At 45.1% G+C, this 18,150-nt stretch overlaps 1 long non-coding RNA gene across 1 annotated transcript; it reads right to left on the bottom strand.

Moving 5' to 3' along the window:
• Positions 1-659: 659 nt before the first annotated feature.
• LOC124263582 lies at positions 660-14,495 on the bottom strand. The gene is made up of 3 exons (XR_006894893.1): positions 14,382-14,495; positions 13,156-13,164; positions 660-671 (listed from the first exon to the last, which is right to left on the bottom strand). It is a non-coding gene; the product is annotated as an uncharacterized LOC124263582 (long non-coding RNA).
• Between the last annotated feature and the right edge of the window lie 3,655 nt (positions 14,496-18,150).

Below are 18,150 nucleotides of genomic sequence, written 5' to 3'. Positions count from 1 at the left end.
TCCAGGAATATACAGTCGAGCACCGTTGTCTCGATATTCATTGGACAAAGAAAAAATATCGAGTTATCCGAACTTCGAGACATCTGACCAGGGCAAATCATCTCATATCGCTATGAAAGGAAACAATTCCGCAATTTAGAAACAACTCCGCAATTTAGAAACAACTCAACAATCACATGCTAGTCAATCACACACTGAAAGGGGGCCAGCACTTGTTTTATGACAAGAAGTGTTTGAGCTGTGTAGTCGCCAGTAGTGTACCACAGCACCCTGGCGGGATTTTCAAGATGGCGGCACATCCGGGCCAAGATGGCCATGACGTTCAAGATGGCGGCCCATCCGGTGGATCTCGTGGGATCCCGCGAGAGTAGACGCATGGCGATGGGCGGACAAGCGTCGGACGGGAAGGAGAGAGATGGAGGGAGGGAGAGGGGGAGGGAGAGTGGTGAGGACGATGGCGTTCAAGTGTGTGGTTCAAGCTTTTTTTTTGTAACCCAGCTTTCTTTCGAGCGAGATTGGTGGCCCTGAAAAGGGCCGTTGGCATTGGCTGGTGAGACATCATGGCATTTATTGTCGGGGTGGTGATGGTGGTCCACTGGAGGTGGTGCTGCTGGAATCGTCCATGGGTTCAACAAACTCCAAGACGCGTTGAAGAACAGAGTGCATGGTGTCTATACGGTCTTGAACGAGGATGGCCTTGTCATGGAGTAGAGCCACTTGTTTTGGCGGTTGAGCTGACTGGTTGACGGGAACTGCACGTTTCTGGGCCTTGTTGGTGCAGTTCATACTCTTATGGTCCTCTTTACCACAGTGACGGCAGGGATGTGGGCAGTCGTAACTGAGATGGCCTTCGTTTTTTCCACAGTTGTAGCAGGTGTTGTTATCATGCTTGTTGTTGCTATCCTTGGCCTTCTTTGGGCATATGTAATGGCGATGGCCTTGAGCACCACACTCGGTACAGGTCACCTTGGGACAGTGCAGATAACTGTGGTCATCTGTTTCGCACAGGTGGCAACGGAAAAAGGCGAAGGCGGGAGGCGTCTGCATGCTTCCAGTTTCAGTGAACAACTGATGGGGAGAGCTGGAAAACCTTGAGTTTTTTATAGCTCGAGTCGATGACGTCACTTTGGCGCGAGTCGCCTCACATTGACGCTTGACGTCTCATAAGTGGGCAGACTAGTGTGTCGTGACGGCATAGGATGTGATGTCATGGGCATACCCATGGGCATGCACATGGACAAAATTCATGGGCATACCCATGGGCATGCCCATGGAGAAAATCCTTTGGCATGCCCATGAGAAAAAAATTGTGATGCCATTCAACACCAAATGAGCTCGTGGTGCGCACTGTCTTTCTTAGGACGACCTATTGTGATGTCATAAGGTGACGTTGCCTATATAAACCAGGCTCAGCGTGGGTCTTGGCAGAATGTACGAAGCAGAGGAAGAAGAAGAAGAACTTGAAGAGGCGCCCGTGCCGTACTGGTTGGAGCCGACGTCCCTACTAACACGCAAGAACTTTCGGACCAACACTCATCGCTATAAGCTGAAGTTCAATCCAGCTTGGTTGCAGACCTCCCCGTCGTTCTCAGAGAGCAGTTTGATGCTGTCTTGCTAGACCTGAGAAACAATGTGAATGGCCAAGATGGTTATCGCGTGGGATTGGCCTTGAAACATCCAGCCCTGGATTCAGACATCCCAATCACATTTCAGCAGATGGTTGACCTCCAGGGGGAACACATCATGGCCAAATTGGAAAAAGTACAGCAAAGCAACCACGACTTGTATATCGATGAGACCGTGGATATATACTTACTGCATGTAGAAGATCCTGCTCTTTTAGGTCAGGGACACGGGCGGCCAAGGCACATTGTCGGCTTAAACACTTTTCTGGAAAAGAAACAATGCATCGTACAAATCAAGAATGATGATCAACTCTGCTTTGCCCGTGCCCTGGTCGTGGCCAGTCACCATGAACACAAAGCCGATCCTGTGACCAAGGAATGGACCAAGGAATGGAAACGACTTTGCAAAAGTCGCAGTCCAGTCCAACTGAAAGCTGCCAAGGGCTTATTTCGCCAACTCAAGATCTCAGAAGGACCTTGTACAGGCCATGCCACGTGGGAGCTGTTCAGTCAACGTTTGGCGCCCTACTACCAACTCAAAATCTACTCCCAAGATGTCATGAATCGGCTCCTGTACAAGAGTGAAGTGCCTCAACCCACCAAGATTCTTCACTTGTATCATCAGCAGCAGCATTACAATGTCATTACATCCATGCCAGCTTTTACAGGCTATACCTACTATTGTGAAACCTGTGATCAAAGATATGACCACACTGAGGAACATCGCTGCACCCGAGAATTTCAATGCCACTGGTGCCGAGGTCCTGGATTCTGTGGTGATGTGGACAATGGAGGGCTCTCCTGTTTCCAATGTGGCGGGTGGTTCCGAAACCCTTACTGTTTTCAACGGCATCTGACGGCCCTCCACCAAGCATCCCAGCACCTGTTCGACCATCCATACTTGTCATCGATGCCTGGACAAAGTCAACGTGAGAAAAATCCAGGCCATGGGCTACCACCAGTGCGGCACAAATCGTAACTGCAAGATCTGCAACGAACCCTTGGAACCCAACCACCAGTGCTACATGACTGTCATCAAACCGCCCAAACAAGATGAAGACGGTAAAAACAGGGATGAAGACAAAGAACGACAACAGCGTCAGTTCATCTTCTACGATTTTGAATGTACCAAAGATCAAGGTACTAATGGTCCCAAAAGTGTCCCTGGCGTAAGGAAGGAGAAGGGCCTAGCTGCAACAAAGTGTTTCGGGGATCTAAGACCTTGAAGGACATGGGCAACTGGCTGATGCGTCTGGCGGAAAAGAAACAAAATAAACAGAAACGTTAGGCACCACACCAGCCGTCAGGCAGCGCCTCAAAACAACCCCAACCATCACAAGAACCAGATGATGATGATGATGTAGAAGAACAAGAACAAACAGACGATGAAGACGATGAGGACATTTCCAGTACCATTGACGATGATGACGTTTTGGTCATTAAACACAACTACCGTGACTCTGATGGACATTTGCTCCAACAGTACTTCCATCAACATTGTGTGAAAGCACCCCAGATCATACTTCGATGGAATCGCATCTTGCAGATGAATGTGGGGCGTCTCGTCTCCAAAGATTCATTCAATTTCTTCACGATGGCTCTGAAGCAGTTTCCAAAAACGTTTGCCTTGATGGAACTCAAGAAAGGTTACTTCCCTCACTTCTTCAACACCGAAGCTCACCAAGGCTATGTGGGTCCTTATCCTCCCGTTTCTACCCACGACCCTGACGGCATGCTTTCTTGGCCTGGTATTATGCACACACGGCTGAAGGGGCTGTCTTTGTTCTGGATGAGGAATTGTTGAGCTACTGTCAGAGTGATGTGGACATTTTGCGTCGAGGCTGTGCTGCATTCTGCAACATGTTCATCGAACAAAACAACGTGGACCCTTTCTATGAAGCAGTGACTCTACCCATGGCTTGCATGCTCACCTTCCGAAAACTGTTTTTGGAACCCTGCCCCATCGCCATCATACCTCCTCAAGGTTATCGCCCCCAGTGCCACTACTGGTCTCCACTGGCTCAACTGGGTCATGCACCAACACCCCGACCGCCACATCCAACATGCCCGGAACGGCGGAGAAGTAGGCTTTGGCTGTGCTGATGGCAGTCACTACATGGTGGACGGCTATGACACTGAGACACGCACCATGTACGAATACTTGGGCTGTTTCTGGCACGGATGTATTCGCTGTTACAAGACGGGTCGATGTGAACCCCACAGTACTATGGGTACAGCAGCTTGGGAACGATACCCTCATATGATGTACCGACTGGCTGTGTTACGTCAACATCCCTACATCGACCAAGTGGTGACCCTGTGGGAATCCGATTTTCGGAAAGAATAGAAAGACAAAGCTGATCTGAGAGCATTCCTGACCACACTGCAAGGACCCCATGCCTACATGCCTGAACCTTTGGATCCCAGAGATGCCTTCTTTGGAGCACACACAAACGCCACCAAGTTGTACTATGAAGCCAAAGAAGATGAAGAAATCAAATATGTGGACGTTTGTTCGCTGTACCCTTACATGTGCAAGTATGGCACTTACCTCGTGTTGCATCCTGAGATCAAAGATCATCCTCCCGTGGCTGACTTGTTCGAGTTATGGCCTCATCCAGTGCCGAGTCTTGCCACCCACTGACCTCTATCATCCTGTTCTTCCTTACCGCATCAAGGGCAAGTTGTTATTTCCTCTGTGTCGTGCTTGTGCTGAAGCACAGTTGGCTGGTTTCTGCCCCCACGGTGATGAAGACCGGGCAAGGATTGGCACGTACGTCAGCAAGGAGCTTCAGTTTGATGTTCAAGAGTGTGGCTATCAAGTGCTTCACATCTTTGAGGCTTGGCACTTTGACACGCTCACCACCTACGACCTTGACACTCAAAAGGGAGGCCTGTTTGCCAAGTATGTGAACAATTTCTTCAAGATCAAGCAAGAGGCCAACGGATATCCAGGAGGCTGTTCAGACCCAGATGCCTACATCAGGGAGATTCAGCAAAAAGGAGTCACCTTGGATCCTGCTCACATCCGCAAAAACCCAGGACTACGTGCCCTGGCTAAAGCTTGACTGAACAACCACTGGGGCAAGTTTGATCAACACATCGGGTTTGACAAGACCGAATACATCAGTTCCCCTCAGAGGTACTTTGCCCTCCTCCCTGATGAACGCTGTGTGGTGAAGGACGTGCACATCGTTAACGAGGAACTTGTGTGTGTCACTTACGAACCTCAGCAAGAATTTCACGACACTCATCCAGCACACAATGTGGTCATTGCAGCCTCGGTGACAGCACAAACCCGTCTCAAAACTGTATTCCTATTTGAAACCCATGGATCGGCGAGTACTCTATTTTGATACAGACAGCATCATCTACATTCACCGTCCACTAAGCTACAATCCTCCACTGGGGGATACTTTGGTGGAGCTGACTGATGAACTGGGAGGGGGCAACAGCATTCAGACTTTTGTCTCGGCAGGACCCAAAAACTATGGCTACAAGCTATGTCATCCTCGACCTGGCGGCAGTGTGGGCACCAGCAAAGTCCGAGGACTTACTCTGAATCACAGGGTGAGCCAACATGTCCACTTTGACAACATAAAGAACCTCATCTGTCAGAGGGATCAAGCCAGCATCAGTGTCCCATACCCACACAAAATCATTCGCGGAGGGCAACGCGCTGCTGTCCAAAAACACCACCAAAGAGTATCGCATGGTTTTCACCAAACGGTGAGTTCAGTACGACCCACAAGGCGTCCCCGTGGAAACACTCCCCTATGGGTACAAAGACTGAACATAAATCGTAACGGGATGCACACCACAGTGACGTCATAGCTCGCACTGCTGTTGCTGCCTATAAAAACGCAGGATCAGTCGAATGGGTCATCAGTCGCACCAGCTGAGCCGTCGTAGATGGCATCTCCAGGCAACCTCCCTTCTTCCTTCTTCAACTTGGCTTCACAGGCAAAGAACCTAGCTGCTGACATTGCCAATCTCCACAACAACATGATGGCTCAAAACCAGTTGTACAAGACCAACTACATGGATCTCCAGGACCGGATGCGTGTGAAGGAACAAAAGTTGCAGTCGATCATCCGCAAGCTGGCGGGCATTTATCCGAAAGGAGAGACACTGTATGGGATGATGGGTCGCTTCTGTGAGCTGACTGAGGAAGACTATTACTGGATGGCATATCACCAAGACCACTTAGAGCTCCTCTCCGACAGCGCCAACAACTCTGTTCGCTTGTTACTCATAGTTATCAACGATGCGCATGCCAAGGAAAATGCAGGGGAGGCATTCCTCAGCAAGCGGTTACACATCGTGTTCAAGTTGAGGAATGGTCGTCCTATGGCCTTGAGCAATGCTGTACTGTACATCAAGGTGCTTGACAAACTCCAGGTGAAACTCTGGGCTCACCCGCCGAGCTATGATCTTCGGCATGGCACCTGCACTCTACCCTTGTTCTCCAAAGATCCAGAGGTCACAGACATGACGCCAATACCCGTCCGTCGAAAAAGAATACCTCCCAAGGCCACTCCTGCCAAGACTTCTCCAAAGAAGAATAAGAAGCCGAAGAAGGAGGCCACCAACAAGGTCTCCACCAAGAAGGCACCCCTTCCCAAGACACTCACCAAGAAGACGTCACCTCCCGAGACACCCAATAAAACAATCGCCAGGCACCCCAAAAGCCTAAGAGTCTAAAAACACCCAGGACTCCCAAGAAACAGTTGGAGAATAGTGATTTGTGGGAGAACTATCAACAAGCCAGCCATGCTATTGAAGAGAGCAAGAAGGGTCAAGGGATCAGTCTTGCTAGCCCCAAATAGATACCCATGAAGAGTTACCTCCAGATCTTCAACAAATGTATGATCTACTCCAGATGCCTGTCACAACGGAAGCAGAGCAGTCGGCCTCACAGAGGACTCCAGAGATGACTCCAGTGATGGCTCCAGAGACGACTCCAGTGATGACTCTGCAGACGGATCCAGTGATGGCTTCAGTGATGGCTCCAGAGGAGCCAGATGCCATCATCGACATCCCCATGTTTAACAATGAAAATCACTTTCATCCAGGACAAATGGACTTTTTGCGTTGTTCTACGTGCAATCCCGATGATCACCTGAACTGGTGGTGATCTGTTGATGTATTGTTGATCTGTTCGTCAAGTTTTGTTCATCAATAAAATGTTCATTCAATTTAAATGTGTTGTGTCGTCTATATCTTCAGGAATCTTAGATCCTGGAGGTCATTTCCGGTGTAACCTGCATGGTGGTAAGACGTGTGTCATGGACTATGTCAGGGACTATGTCAATCACAGGGACAGACCTGTTGGATGCCATTGTCACCCCACTCAAGTTACGTCATCCCTTTACCACGTTGATTGCAGGCCCTACAGGGTCGAGTAAAACATCGTTTGTCAAAGCCTTCATGGAACATGTGTTTCAACCGGGCATCCTTGATCTTCCACCTCGGGGCATCGTTTGGGTGTATAGTGAATTGTAGCCCATGCATGAGGACTTGGAAGTTCTTACATCGAGGTTAGGGATACCCCTGACGTTTGTGCAAACCATGGGGGAAGCCAACACTCAGTTACCTGCAGGGTCTGGTGGTAAGGCAGATGGTTTGCCTGCGCCCCACTGGTTGATCATTGATGATTTTCTGGGCGACAATACCAAAGAGGAAGAGGCTGATATCCTCCGATGGTTTACAAAGAAAAGCCATCATCGCAACACGTCCGTGTTGTACTTGACGCAAAACCTCTTTGCTACGTCACCTCATCATCCACCATTAGTTTAAATGCCCACTACATGGTGCAGTTTAAAAACCCGAGGGACGCCTCTCAAATGGATCACTTGGCCAGACAAATCTTTCCAGGCAAGACGGCCTTCCTTTGGGAAGCCTATGAGGATGCCACCTTGGCTCTTTATTCCTACATGTATTTGTTTCAGGACTTGAAACCTACCACGGCCAAAGAGCACCGTGTACGTACCAATCTCTTTCGCAACCCCACCACCCTTTACATTCCTAAGTGATAAATAGAGCCGACCATCTACCCTACTGCCAGATGACCCAGAGCTGCCATGGGTGACAGACGGAAACAGGCCCGGCCCCGCAAACATGTTGTTGCCACAGGGGTGTTTAAACCAATCTGTAAAACACTCCTGACCACCTTGGGTCGTGATCCGAACCGAACAACATCGATCGGGTGTGCAACGGTTGTACGAAAGTCTAAGTGCTCCTCACTTGCTCTGCTTCCTCCTCCAAACAAAGACCTTCCTTAAAGCAGTTGTACCCTACAGCACCCTACAGACTGAATGTCAAGCGTCAGGTTGCTGTTCACTGGAAGTGTGTCTACACAGGTTGCAATGGTAGGTGCAACACTATTGCAGAACACATCGTGTGTACAACTCCTCACTGCCACCCCTCTGTAGAGAATGAAGAACACACCACACTCCCTGGTCGACTCAAGCAGCGTGTCCAAACCGACAGTTGCCTGTACAGCAAATATACAACGCAGAACTTGATTAACTTGATGAAGAAGTAGGTGCAACCGCCCCTGCTTTTGCCAGCGTTCAAGCAGAAACAGAGGCAAGACCATTCCACAATTTAATTTTATCTTGAAGATCGCTACTGACCACATGACATGTAAACAAAATGGCGTCTGTTTCTCGACTGGAATTATGAAATCAGTGAAACATATTCTGACAAGCTAACTCGGTAGAATAAATGTGTACATAGTGAGCTCAAAACAGTCAATCGAACGGTTTTCGAACTCCGTGCACTGCATGCGTCATATTATGACGTCATACGATTGTTAGCAATACAGCTTTTCGGCGCAGAGTTTGGCGGATACCGTGGCAGCAGCTAATATTTTTCCAGTTCCAGGAAACTTGTTAAAGCATCATTGACCAATGGAAGTATTTTACATGAAGGTGAGATAAGAAAGTTTTTTGACCATTATGTCAGTGGTTTCATACAAGGGCCGACGTATGTTATCATATTAACACACTGATGACATGATGACATCATGAAGGATTTATAGTGAACTTTCCTCTCCGGTTGGGTTGGGCATTAGGGGAATGGGTGCGGGAGTTTGTGGTGGAGGGACAATACCACCCCTGACCTTCCGCTTCTTATGCCCTTCAGTTTCCCTTAAGTACTTCAAAATGAGTTGTACGCTCACGAGAAGAAACCTATCTTTCACATCTATCCATTCATAATGTTAGTCCCTCACAGTTGTAAAGTCCACACAGTCGAGCAGAATATGCTTGATGGTGAACACTCCATCGCAAGAGACACACTTAGGAGGCCATTTCCATCAGTTTTGAGCAGAAAGTCACAAATAAACCGACTGTGGCAAATAAAATGATGTCATCACGTATTGATTGACAACCCAAATAGGTTCTATATATGATATTCTTTTTCAGCATTTTCCCTCCCTCATCCTCTATAACTTCCTTCCTAAGCTAATGGTACTCTCCAAGCTGGTGATTTGATAAGCTTTGCCACTCCTATGCCAATGCTATGTGTGATAACATCTGTCTGAACAAAGATACCATCCTCGCTGACAAATATATCTTCAAACTCCTTCACTTAGTTCCTTACAGTTCTACACTACAGAAAGCTGTCAGTCAGTCAGTCAGTCAGTCGTCACTAGCACAACACATTGTGTTTTCGGCAATCACAAGGAGAAATAACATCAGCGCCTCAGCAACGAGAGCAGTTTCAACCTTTTACTGGTGAAGTTGATCAAAGTCAATTACTGCTACAACGCCAAGTCTACAGGTACAAGTACATGAAGTGTACAGGTCCCAGGAACATTCATCCCAGACTCCATCGTCAACGAGTACAGCTTGTGTAGTCCAGAAAACACTAGTTTACAGGTTCTGGGAACATCAGCCATGACACCAGTGTCCACGAGTACAGCTTGTGTAGTCCAGAAAACACTAGTTTACAGGTTCTGGGAACATCAGCCATGACACCACTGTCAACGAGTACAGCTTGTGTAGTCCAGAAAACACTAGTTTACAGGTTCTGGGAACATCAGCCATGACACCAGTGTCCACGAGTACAGCTTGTGTAGTCCAGAAAACACTAGTTTACAGGTTCTGGGAACATCAGCCATGACACCAGTGTCCACGAGTACAGCTTGTGTAGTCCAGAAAACACTAGTTTACAGGTTCTGGGAACATCAGCCATACACCAGTGTGTGTAGTCCAGGTTCTGGGAAAACACTAGTTTCCACAGGTTCTGGTAGTCCAGAACATCAGCCATTCTGACACCAGTGTCCACGAGTACAGCTTGTGTAGTCCAGAAAACACTAGTTTACAGGTTCTGGGAACATCAGCCATGACACCAGTGTCCACGAGTACAGCTTGTGTAGTCCAGAAAACACTAGTTTACAGGTTCTGGGAACATCAGCCATGACACCAGTGTCCACGAGTACAGCTTGTGTAGTCCAGAAAACACTAGTTTACAGGTTCTGGGAACATCAAACATGACACCAGTGTCCACGAGTACAGCTTGTGTAGTCCAGAAAACACTAGTTTACAGGTTCTGGGAACATCAGCCATGACACCAGTGTCCACGAGTACAGCTTGTGTAGTCCAGAAAACACTAGTTTACAGGTTCTGGGACATCAGCCATGACACCAGTGTCCACTGAGTACAGCTTGGAACACAGTTTACATGACATCAGCCATGACACCAGTGTCCACGAGTACAGTTCCAGAAAAACACTAGTTTACAGGTTCTGGGAACATCAGCCATGACATCCACGAGTACAGCTTGTGTAGTCCAGAAAACACTAGTTTACAGGTTCTGGGAACATCAGCCATGACACCAGTGTCCACGAGTACAGCTTGTGTAGGTCAGAAAACACTAGTTTACAGGTTCTGGGAACATCAGCCATGACACCAGTGTCCACGAGTACAGCAAACTTCAGCCATGACACCAGTGTCTGTGTAGTCCAGAAAACACTAGTTTTTCTTAGTACAGCTTGTGTAGTCAGAAAACACTAGTTTATAGGTTCTGGAACATCAGCCTTGTCCACGAGTACAGCTTGTGTAGTCCAGAAAACACTAACAGATGGTTGGATGTTGTGTAATCCAGAAAACACTAGTTGTCAGGTTCTGGGAACATCATTCACCAGTGTCCAATATGCCGTTCTGCGGTATGCCACAGTAAGATGGTTGGATGTTGTTCAATATCGACTCTATTCCAACAATCCAGTGATATGTATATAATCGACTCTGGAGCAGACAATCCAGTGATCAACATCATGAGCATGTACGTAATTTGGATACGATAACATGTGTCAACCAAGTCAGCGAACCTGACAACCCAATCCCCTTAGTCGCCTCTTACAACAAGCATAGGTTACTGAAGACCAATTCTAACCTGGATCTCACGGGTGGAGACAACCATAGGGTGGCTGGAGACCAATTCTAACCCGGATCTTCACGGGTGGAGACAACCATAGGTTGCTGGAGACCAATTCTAACCCGGATCTTCACGGGTGGAGACAACCATAGGTTGCTGGAGACCAATTCTAACCTGGATCTCTCGGGTGGAGTCAACCATAGGTTGCTGGAGACCAATTCTAACCTGGATCTTCACGGGTGGAGACAACAATAGGTTACTGGAGACCAATTCTAACCTGGATCTTCACGGGTGGAGACAACCATAGGTTGCTGGAGACCAATTCTAACCTGGATCTTCACGACTTTAATCATCTGTAAAACAGCACTAGGGGTAATTAGCTCATGTAACATACATAACTTTGCACACTAACTGAATGATCACATAATCATAGCAGTAGCTGTGCTAAAGGTGTTCAACTAGGAAATGACAATTGGCATTATAACCAGGCAGTTACAGCATTTGTTCTGAGAGAAGCTTCCGGTGACGTTATAACGAGGACGACATTATATCCATATGGCTTCCGCCTTGCCGAGCAGAACACCTTTGAACATAACCTATTTTAATACGTGGCTACAATGGTGGCGACGTCAGCTGTCCATACCAATCCCCCTTGAACTGACCGTCCAACTTACGTTTCGTATAAAGACACTTCCCCACTCAATCATAAGTTGGCCACACAAGGGAAGACATTTCGGTACAAGCAGGCACATTGACAATTGTGTGTATTATGAATAAGTGCGCACCTCACATGATCTATGTATCTTATGATCTGCTTTATTGATGTTTGATACCGATCTTCTCTGAAAATATGTCAGGACATTTGTTACATGTTACTAATGAAATGCATAAGAGACACATCGTCCTCCTTCAAACAACACTGTCATGTGCCAATATTTGCCTGACTCTAATCCTTGCTCTTGATATCACATGTTCATGGCAATACTCACTGCAAAATATACACGCGGCCCTAAGTAAATTAAAAATCCACGGATAAGCACCATTTCGAGACAGACGTGGAATCCTAGAGTTCCCCTATCAACATTGTCTGTTCGAAGACCTTGTAGAGCTGATGGTTATCGATCACATCTGACAGCATCTGACAAATATCCTTAACGCCCCATTTAGATAACACCCGCTACGTCCTCGCCCAGTCTGTATGGATGGCAATGCTTGACTCCATATAAGCCGAGTTCTAATTCACCATCTGCATCGAAATGTCATTGACACTTTGAACCGTGATTATGAAAATACGATCAATCCAACTTAGCACCCATGGGACCTGTCGGGACGACCAGTGAGCACCACCAGGAACGCCCCCGTTCAAACCATTCAAACACTTTATCTTACCATTTTTCCGTAAACAATTTGTTACTCAATTAACCCCTCCGTTTAATTCCAGTACAGTCATAAACGACTGTTGCTTAACTTTTGTGCATGTGTATACAATTTTGCACACGTCACTCTATACTCTCGGCTACTACTCTGTGCAGCTGCTTGGACGGGCACACTCCAGTTCAGCCATGACAGCATGGAACTCTGGGTAGGAGAGTGTGAAGCGACGTAAACCAACGACAGGATTCGGACAACCATTAAACGCTAACGCTGTGGAGAAGCATACCCTGCTATCACTGTTAGACATCGCTGTGAGGAACTTGAATATTGTGTCGCAAACGGTCGTCACCACTTCCGACTGTTTCACCACCATGTTTTCCGGCTGCATTGAAGATTGTCTCGACTCTGGCCTCGTACGCGCATTTCCCAATGATACAGACTAATAAGTGAGTGTTGTTGTTTATGCTTATTTCTAATCACCATTATATCACTTTGAAACGTCTGGATATCTCGAGAAGGCTTAAGACTGAGGGTATTTTAATATAAATGCACAGAAGGTGACTGTGTTAAAGAACCAGTCGGACAGGGAACAAAGTCAGGAATAACTGACAGGATGTTGATAAGGTCGCGTTTTTTACCAAATGACGAGATTCAACAGAATAAATAAATTAAGGAACAATGCATATAGAATTGTTCTTACAAATTTTCACATGTATTTATAATCGTTCTCACACGATGCTTAGTACAAGTGAAATAGGCCTGTACAATTGAACTTGAAAACTCTTCTTTATTAATCATAGTGTGTGATATCAATGGATAACATATTTCCCAACGACATTTCTGACGACGTTTGCGCTATAACGAGGTGTGCTGCGGCACAATAGAGGATATTTCTTTAAGGTTCAAAAAGCAATAAAGCAAGGAAAATGATTAAAGTTCATTGTAAAATCATTTGGCACAGTTTCTTTCATGAGCTCTTTCATCGCGGGGACTTTAATATTACCTTACTGCATGTATTATACAAATGCTTAAAAAAATGTCTTTGCTAAAAACACCCTCGAAAATTATTTCATGTTTGTTTCCAGTAGAAATATTTCACAGCAAACAGATGTACCGAATTAATGCTTGTTTAAAACTAAGTATACAAGGGCAACTTTACACTATATTTCACCATCTTTATGGGTTAAGAATAATTCGTTTCCTATTGATACACGAGGCAGTAACTACAAGACGTAATGACGACAGGAAACTAACATTGTGAGATCACCTTCACAACAACTACTCTGTTGTATTCTCCTGTTAAACGTTATACTCAGGACCTCATGCAAAAAGGTGGGACACGCAGGTGGGAACATATAAATTTCACGAACTGAAATCATCAATCTATTTGGGTTGTCAGTCAATACGTGATGAGATCATTTTATTGGCCACAGTCGGTTAACTTGTGACTTTCTGCTCAAAACTGATGGAGATGACCTCCTAAGTGTGTCTCTTGCGATCAAGTGTTCACCATCAAGCATATTCTGCTCGACTGTGTGGACTTTACAACTGTGAGGGACTAACATTATGAATGGATAGATGTGAAAGATAGGTTTCTTCTCGTGAGCGCACAACTCATTTTAAAGTAATTGACCGGCAGAAGAAGCGGGGGTCAGGGGTGGTATTGTCCCTCCAACACAAACTCCCCCATCCCCCAATGCCCAACCCAACCGGAGAGGAAAGTTCACTATAAATCCTTCATGTCATCAGTGTGTTAATATGATAACATATGTCGGCCTTATTATGAAACCACTTACATAAAGGTCCATAAACTTTCCAATCTTACCTTCATGTAATATACTTTAATTTCATTGGTCAATGACGCTTTAACAAGTTTCCTGGAAATGGAAAAAATATTAGCTGCTGCCACGGTATCCGCCAAACTCTGTGCCGAGAAGCTGTATCGCTAACAATCGTATGACGTCATAATATGAGTCAGACACATGCAGTGCAGAAAAACGTTCGATTAGCTGTTCTTGAGCTCACTATGTACACATTAGTTCTACCGACTTTCACTGCTTTATTTAAACTGTTTTAAACATTAAATCGTTTGCACACTCAACTTAAATATAATTAACCATTTTTATAGCAGTTTTAAGTTTGTCAGAATATGTTTCACTGATTCTATAAACCCAGTTGAGAAACAGACGCCATTTTGTTTACATGTCATATAGTTGGTAGCGATATTTTGTACATTTAACATGGCGGTAAGATAAATGAACACAATGTCACCGAGTTCAGACTTAGCTATTGCAGACCTTGTCCCCAGTGAACTGACGTAATGGGTGTCGAGGGCGTTTCTGGAGCACATATGAGTGGTAGTGTAACCTTCACGGAATCCGTCCTAACTACATCCCCCTTGAGTTCATGCAGGAAGCAAATGTACTGTAAGTCCCCATGGTCCCTAGTATGGTGATCTACCTTAAGTCGTTTGCAATATACAGCCTGTTTTTATATTGTATTGTCATTTATAGTTCCAAATTTAGATTTAATTGCTAGTTTTAAATGGATATCTGTGATACACTAGTAGTTTTACTGTTCTTCGTCAACAGGTTCTTTAATTTCTCACTTTATTCATCTTTAATTTAATTATCAAATGTTCTCGTACCGATATGGCTGCAATATTGCCAATGTGACGTTAAAAAATAACTCACTCACTCACATCCCCCCGTGACTCAAAAGAGAACTTATGCGGTACAGGGAGATAGTCTTGACAACTAAAATGGAGAGAACTCTTCTGTTATTGTATGCCTTGCCTAATTAATGTGCTTAATAGGCCCGGCACGTTTGCAAAGCTCAATCAATGTTGTCGCCTCGCCCTTTGACTTTGTCATGGTGAGTGACTAAACTGGATTTTCTGGTCTAAGCTGCTTGCGCTCCTCGCGGCACAACAAATTTCAGTACAGAGGTGAGAGCACAACAGGCCACTTTGAACTCTAGGTAGGAGAGTGTGAAGGCCGGGAACCAGGATTAAAATCCACACAACCAATCTGTGGAGGAGTTTCCCTGTTACAAAAGTGTGCGCAGTGAGGCATCACTGTGTGGAGTCTGAATACTGCGTCGCAAACACAGTTAAATGTAAGACCAGTTATTCCAGCTGCATCGTATCTAGTCTCGATTGTGGGCCCGTCCATACATTTGCCGAAGATACACGACAAGGAGGACTGACTGACTGACTGACTGACTAAGTTTGGTTTTACGCCGCTTTTAGCAATATTCCAGCTACATCACGGCTGGGGAACACCAGAAATGGGCTTGACACCTTGTACCCATTTTGGGATTCGAACCCGGGTCTTCGGCGTGACGAGCCAACGCTTTACCCACTAGACTACCCCACCGCCCCACGACAAGGAGGAAGCGTCCAAGTAGAAAATGTCGACGGATGTATGCTGGTGTGTTATCCTCACTAAATCACGATTACCGACAAATGTCAGCCTGACCTCGAGAGGGCCTGGGACTGAATGTATTTCAATGTACTTGATGTGATGGTGACTGCGATAACGAAGTTAGAACAATGTGAGGAAGTAGAACTGTGAGGAAGTAGAAGGATGTTTCTTGGGTCTGGGTTTGTTGGAGCAATTTCACATAAGAATTCTGAAATATAGATTTCACTCACAGGAATCGTAATACATTATTTATATTCGTTTTCACCTTCGCGGCTTGTGTTGGATACAAGTAAAATCGGAATAGTTTGAGTTAAAACGCCCCATAAATGAATGACTTTATTGCAGTATAGGGGCCACAGGTCCATTATACAGTGCATTGTACAAATATATAAATGCTGATGGAGCGCCGCACAGTTGACAGGTGGTATAATAATAGTCATGGTTAAGTTGGTGACACAAACGATTTACGTTTTTTCATTGCAAGTAATACGTACTTTTCTAGACATTCAATGGTACATACATTATCTGATGTTAAAAGTAAATATAACTTATGTTCTGATGGAAATTGCCAATAATATCTTGATAATAGTGATTGTCTTCTATTCTGTTTCTACAGCTGGAAACAATACATAAAGGACATGGCCGTTCCTCTCTCTTTAACCCCAGTTTCCGCCCATTTCAATCATTAAGCAATGAGTAGAACATCTGAGAAAACAAAGTGCAGAGCGATAGATCTTTACTGATATACTAGACAGATCACTTTCAAAAACCACAGCAGTTTTAACTGACCGATACTAAGATAATTTAGAGTACTGATTTAAACTTTCGAACCACCGCTGGTTATCAATATCAACACACCTCTGCTTAAAAGATTGAATAAAGGAAGGTATACTGTTAACCCTTTGATCGGTCCACACGGACCCAAATCCATATTCAAAGAGGAGAGTTTTAACTCGAAAAGCCCAACAATAAATACCCTTGTTCGCTATGCATTTTTCATACTGATGAACATGATGTAGTATAACATTATTTTTTTGATAGAGTGATCTAACCCAAAACTTGATAATCTTGACATAGTGAATAACCTTGATGGAATATCGCCCAAGCTCTCCACGAGCTACAGTATTGGGAGTTGATCTACTGAGATGTAGTAGGCCTTTACATAATCTATTATGGAAAGCCTCAATATCTGGTGCCGGATGGAATCCCAAAATTCCACTGCCATATGTAAGCACAGGTAAGATTTTCACATCAAAAATATGAAATAAAACATCAAACGGTAGTATATCAAACTGAGAGATCTTAGACTTCAGACACTGCAAGACTTTGAGGCCTTGTTGAGCAAGAGTTTTCTGAGTCATATACAAGAACCCGAGCTAGCCAAATGGACACCGAGATATTTGTATGTACTAACTACTTCTAGGGATTTACCATTAAACCTGAACCACTCATAACATCTTAGACGCCCCCCTTTCCTGAAAACAATTACTTTACTTTTATTATTATTGACGAGAAGTTGCCACTTATTACAATACAAACACAACTTGTCTAGTCTCCTTTGTAATCCTTTAACGGTCCTATCAATAATAGCAATGTCATCTGCAAAAAGCAACATAAATAGCTGAACAACACCTATGGATATGCACCACTGATTGTCTTCACTCAGGAACTGAACAATATCGTTAATAAAGAATGAGAACAGAAACGGCGAGAGCTGGCATCCCTGACGAACCCCATATGCACAATCAAAGAAGTCTGTATATCCACTACCAAGAGAGACACAAGCTTTAACATGTGTATACATATTACTTATTAACCTGTACATTCGACCTTTAATATTGCCAACCCAAAGCTTATATAGAGACCTGTACGTGAGACAGAATCAAAAGCAGACTTGAAATCGATGAAGGCGCAATATAGCCTACCCCGATATAACGACAAGTACTTTGTTATGACAGCATTAATTATGAAAATATTATCGACAGTTTGGTAGCCTTTCCTAAACCCAGCCTGTTAAAACGCCCCATAAATATCATTACTTCATATTATACTGGTTCGACCGTGATTGGTCCTGCTGTGTTGAACAGACAACTCGTCTTCTCATGATCTACGTATATGGCATCAACTTGCATATTTCAACATGAGGAGACTGTTGCAGCTAATGACTAACGTCAGCTTATAGAGAATTGTCATGCGCAAAACCAGTCAATCAAGTAGTCGGATTACATGTTTTCCAGCAAAGTCCGTATTATTCGGACGGCCGTGTTTACTCGCACTATAACGAGGTGTGTTGCGCGGCACAGATATTGTGCATCCTCGGATTATGGCTTATGGTTAAGATAA

This window comes from Haliotis rubra, unplaced genomic scaffold (assembly GCF_003918875.1).
Source record: "Haliotis rubra isolate DU_JTF1 unplaced genomic scaffold, ASM391887v1 Scf89, whole genome shotgun sequence".
In the NCBI taxonomy this organism is placed as follows: domain Eukaryota; kingdom Metazoa; phylum Mollusca; class Gastropoda; order Lepetellida; family Haliotidae; genus Haliotis; species Haliotis rubra.
Note: the sequence above shows the minus strand (reverse complement) of the source record. Positions and strands in the feature narration are given on the sequence as shown.